The sequence below is a fragment of the Camelina sativa genome, chromosome 20 (assembly GCF_000633955.1).
Source record: "Camelina sativa cultivar DH55 chromosome 20, Cs, whole genome shotgun sequence".
Taxonomy (NCBI): Eukaryota; Viridiplantae; Streptophyta; class Magnoliopsida; order Brassicales; family Brassicaceae; genus Camelina; species Camelina sativa.
Genome location: NC_025704.1, coordinates 19,145,395 through 19,150,394, shown reverse-complemented (window position 1 = coordinate 19,150,394; position 5,000 = coordinate 19,145,395). Strand labels below are relative to the sequence as shown.

At 36.4% G+C, this 5,000-nt stretch overlaps 1 long non-coding RNA gene across 1 annotated transcript; it reads left to right on the top strand.

The window, feature by feature from the left end:
• Positions 2,748 to 4,990, top strand: LOC104771246. Its single transcript, XR_764758.2, has 7 exons — positions 2,748 to 2,932; positions 3,026 to 3,222; positions 3,355 to 3,452; positions 3,739 to 3,925; positions 4,057 to 4,119; positions 4,201 to 4,278; positions 4,415 to 4,990. It is a non-coding gene; the product is annotated as an uncharacterized LOC104771246 (long non-coding RNA).

Sequence of the window (5,000 nt, the reverse complement as noted above, 5' to 3'; positions counted from 1 at the left end):
TATCAAAACTGAAAGATCTTAAATCACAAAGGGCATCATTAGGGTTGGAGATATGGATTCTCAAATTGATAGTTGAATTGGGAAGAACTGAAACTGCAACCTTAAGACTATATTTGTTCTGAATGAAATATTAAATCAGAGAAGACTATAGAGAAAACCAAAGAATCAGTGAAATCAGAGAGATTAGAAGGAATACAGAGATGGATGAACTCGACACATACCAAACTGAGCATAGAAAGAGAATCAACGCAAATATGAAAGGTAACACAAGAACTAAGAATATATATTTGCACATTTCATAACGTAGATTTCATATGTAGTCAATTTAGCCATTATCTAATCCAACAGAAAGCAATATAAAACAGACGATTATAACAACATATGCGCAATAACCTGGTGATGCCAAGCGTAGGCAATGATGTTTCCATGTTTTGATGAAGTTAGGTAAACCAAAATAGTTAATTCAAGATTTAATAAGGAAAGACAATGATAGTTTACGTAACTCCTAACTCACAATAAGTTCATGTCACTCACAAGAAATCGAGCAAAAAAAATCAGCCTAGTCAGTCATACTTGTACTTTTTAAAGCTAAGGAGTCAAAATCTATTCGAGAAAACGCTACATACCCTACAAGCCAAACGTAAGCTGCATGCATACACCAAACTCACCAATTGTCAGGCCTGAAAAATTCCAGCTTAATCTTAATGGTAAGTTTACAAGAATATAATTCCAAACTCAATTTGAAAACGCTACATAACCTAATGGGTAAGCTGCAAATAGAGTTACTACTAGTAGTGGTCGATGCAAATGTCTGTTGAAAAAAATCAAACTAGACTAGAAGATATAAGCTGATGCCATAGAGACATAAGCCGATACATATCGTTGTAATAACATTCATAGACATAGAGGCATAAGCCGATTCCAAACCAAGCAACGAGTCATATTATAAAGAATGAACACCTTCAAAATCCACAAGTCATATTTAAAAGAAGAATCTAGCAAAAGCAAAAGGAGAGTAAAACCGAAACATTAAGCCTCCTCTGCTTCAGGAACTGCAGCTGCGTTCTTCATCTTCTTCCATTGGTCCTCCGCATATTTAGTGATACGATAGCTAAACTCTTCGGTATAGGCCTCAAGATTTTTAATCCCATCACTCGACACGAGCTTTGATCCGACGACGTAAGCATCTTCCTCGATAGATTTCGCAACGGCGGACGCTTCCTCAGGGTTAAGTCACTACAAGAAAACCTGCGTTTTGTGACACCGGTAATCATCACAAATGGGTCGCAAAACACCTGTTTACGACGTTTAAGCGACGACCTCTAGTAGTCACAAATTTCTCGTCGCAAAATGACAAGCGTCGCGAAAGTGTCGCAATTTTACAACGATTTTGTGACTACTAAATTTGGTCGTTTATAAGAGACTCGTTTAAGACTGTAACTTTTAGTCGTAAATTAAAGACCAAATCGTGACTGAATTTGGAAACGCGTATATACGACTATGTTAGGACGAGTTGTGCGTCGGAGAATCATGACGAAAATGTGGTCGCAAATAAGTGACAAAGGTCGTCTTAATTTAGTCGCAAAGCAGTTGCTAATTTGTGACCAAACTGTGACTTTATTTAAATAGCTATAGACATTTCAATATTTTGGTTTTTAGGTTTGATTTATTTGGTTTATTTGAATAAAAGTTTGGTTTGGTTATTGGATTTAAAATTAATTCCCAAATAGAACTGAACATTTTTATTTCAATTAGTTTGAAAGGAATTACACAAAAAAAAAAAAGACAATGGGCTCTAAAGCCCACATACATATTTACAGACCCAATTTAAAAAACTAGGTTTTTCTTCTTTTTGGCTTCGTACCATGAGTGACGAAGAACGTGATGAGCAGCGACGGCGGCCAGTGACGGAAAGCGACGACGGCCAGTGACGGAAAACGACGGCAAGATTAGGGAGAAGAAGGAGACAGAGCTTGAGATCGAGGTGCTTTGAGTTTCATTCAAACAGCTAAGCCAGATCTATGTCTCCAACAAGCATCTCTTGCTGAGATCTGAAATTTTTTAAAAAAAAAACAAAATCAATAAAAAGAATCGATTATAGGAAAAGGGGAAAGTGAAAACAGAAACAGAGAACTCACTGAAATGTATTGACAACAATATAATTGACTTGTGGAAAGCTAACAAGAATGGAATCGTACGTTCGGTGATGTCTTCGGCGGAACAGATGGAAATATGATGAAGTAAAGTCATTAAAGACATAAATGGAGAATCGATTGAGGTTTGATGAGAGGAAGAGAGAAGACTGAGGAGATGAAGAGAAGTAATAATAGAGTGGTGGTTTTTGTAATTTGTTGTATCGAATAAAAGAGATGAGAAGAAGAGAAGTAGAAGGAGATGTTTTGGTCCGTTAGATCTAATTCTAACCAACGGTGGATGATAAATGATAGAGCAATCCTTGTCATTAGGAATTAGCCAATGAGAAGCCTTCATCCAATAAAACATAAATATTTGTTTTAAACACTATCTATCTATCTAATATAATAAAGTAGGGTTACACCCTTTAAGGATACCCTATCTAACTGCCACGTGTCAGATCTTTATTCTTTGATTTTTTTTTTCGATTCCATCCTATTTTTAATGGGTTTTACTCACATTTATCTCATATATCTCAGCCTATTGTTAATGTCCTGAAACTGGACGTTTCTCTCATATATCTTCCTTTTGTTAATGGGCTGAAATTGTATGGGCCACACAAAATTTCTCGCCTTCCCAAATCGAAACCGACGGGATCTCCGACTTCAGTCTTCTTTTCTTCCTCGCCTCTCTCTCTTCCCCACTCCTCCCCCTTATCTGTTCAACTCCGCCTGATTTCGTAACAGCCGAGTCGAAGTGACTCTCGACGCCTCAATTCCATTGGATAGAGTAAAATGAGGTAAATTTCACTGAACTTGGACCGATTTTGAATAGGCGGATTTGAGTAATGCAAGTATGTGGCGGAATTGATTTTCTTTGTAAGATTATGCAGTGTTTGTCTCGCGTGTTCTCTCTCCTGCGACTGCAACGGTGACGACGGCGGCTCTCTTGAAGTCATTGTCGCCGTGTTTTCCGGTAAGACTGAAAACCAACCCCGACTCTAGCATGTTGAGGTTAATTTGGAGAAACTCCATTTGGGGATGATGTGGTCCTTGACAGAGGATTGTCATTTCCTGTCCTTGAAGCAAGGTAACTCTTTTTCCCTTTGTTTATGTTCTTCAATGTTTGTGTTATATCGGTTAAGTTTTTGCTGCTTTGTTAAATGTTTTCATTTAATCGATTTGTTTGATGAACCTGATTCGATGTGACCTGTTTTTTTAGGTTTCGATTGCTAGAACTTGCAATTGTATATACGCTTTGATTCAACAGAGACAACGAGATGTGGAATTCAGAGAATCTTCTAATGATCAGAGACAAAGGTGACCTTTATTTTCTTTCTCTGTGTTACATTGCATTGTGGATTTATTTAGTAGCTTGGTTATGATAGTGTTCAATCTTGATGCTTCTACTGTTCTGAATGAGATCGACACTGTGATCTAGATAATGTTATGTAGTATACAAATAATTTACCTACTGTTTTTGGTTTTATGTGGTATGGTGAAATCCATTTTCTCGTGGAAAAAACAACGTTGGCATAAAAGTTACCGAAATTGCTACTTTTGTTGTATTGCATATTGAAGTTTCTTTTTTTTGGGTTTGATTCAGACGTTTTTCTGACATGGTGAGACTTGAGGCAAAAGTTGAAAGGCTTGAGACTCAATTGCAAGCCAAAGATAGGGAACTTGGTTCTCTCACAAGAACAGAAGCTAGGAATACAACGGCTTTAAAGGCGCAGAACGAGAAGCTACAGAAAGAGAGAGATGAGTTTCAACGGATGGTGATTGCTAACCAGGTTTGGATCATTGCTTAAAATTACTAGCTAGATTTCTCTCAAGTTTTTTTGTAATGTGTATTGTCTCGAAGAATTTGGGAATGCTGATGCAATGCCCCTTTGAACATTTTTGTTTTGTTTGTGTATGATAGCAACTCAAGACCCAACAGTTACATGAAACGAAGAAGAAAGAAAAGGAGTATATAAAGTTACAGGTAAGGGGTTTACACTACATGTTTTAAGTGTTTGCAGTATAGGTCGATTCTTAGTTAATTAAAAAATTGAACTTATTTTAGGAGAGGTTAAACCAAGTGTTATGGAGAAAAAGAAGGAAACAAGATTAGGCATGGAGATTATGAATCTACTCCAGTCATGTAATGCGTTTATGTTTTTGCTTTTGGATCCAATTTCATAATTTAAAGCTGCCTTAGTTTCTGGGAATGTTTCTCTTTTTTTTTTTGGTTCAGTTATATATCTGACCTAATGCCTTTGTTTTATCTTTGTTTTCAGTTTCTAGCATTGTGCTATGCTTATTATGATCTGTTGAGCATTTTCAAGGAAAGAACTGGAAGAAAATAGGACCGCCTAATTGCCGATTGATTTAAGGATCAGACTGATGCCCTGTTTCTTTCTCATTGATGGCAAAAGGTCTTGAACCTGGAGCTTTTGAAAGGACCGTGGTCAAAAGAGGTATTATTGTGCTCATCACAAGCTGCTTGATCTGACAAATGTTTGTAACAACCTCCCTCATCTCTCTGTATCTTTGGTTTGTTGGCATTGACAAAGAAATCAAAAGAAGAATTTTTCACTTCATTGTGTCACAAGTGATGAGTTTTCAAAAATTTATGCTCTCCAATGTTTGTGTTATATCGGTTAAGTTTTTGTTACTTTGTTTATGTTCTGTCTTAAGTTTTTCTTTGTCTATGTTCTTGTCAATGTGTTCTTGTTTGTTTATGTTCAGTCTCTAGCTTCTTTCGATTATGTTTTGTTCTGCGGTTAAGTTTTATGTTAAGTGTAATGCATTTATGTTATTGCTTTTGGATCCAAATTCATAATATAAAACTGCTTTTGTTTCTGGGAATGTTTTTTTTTTTTG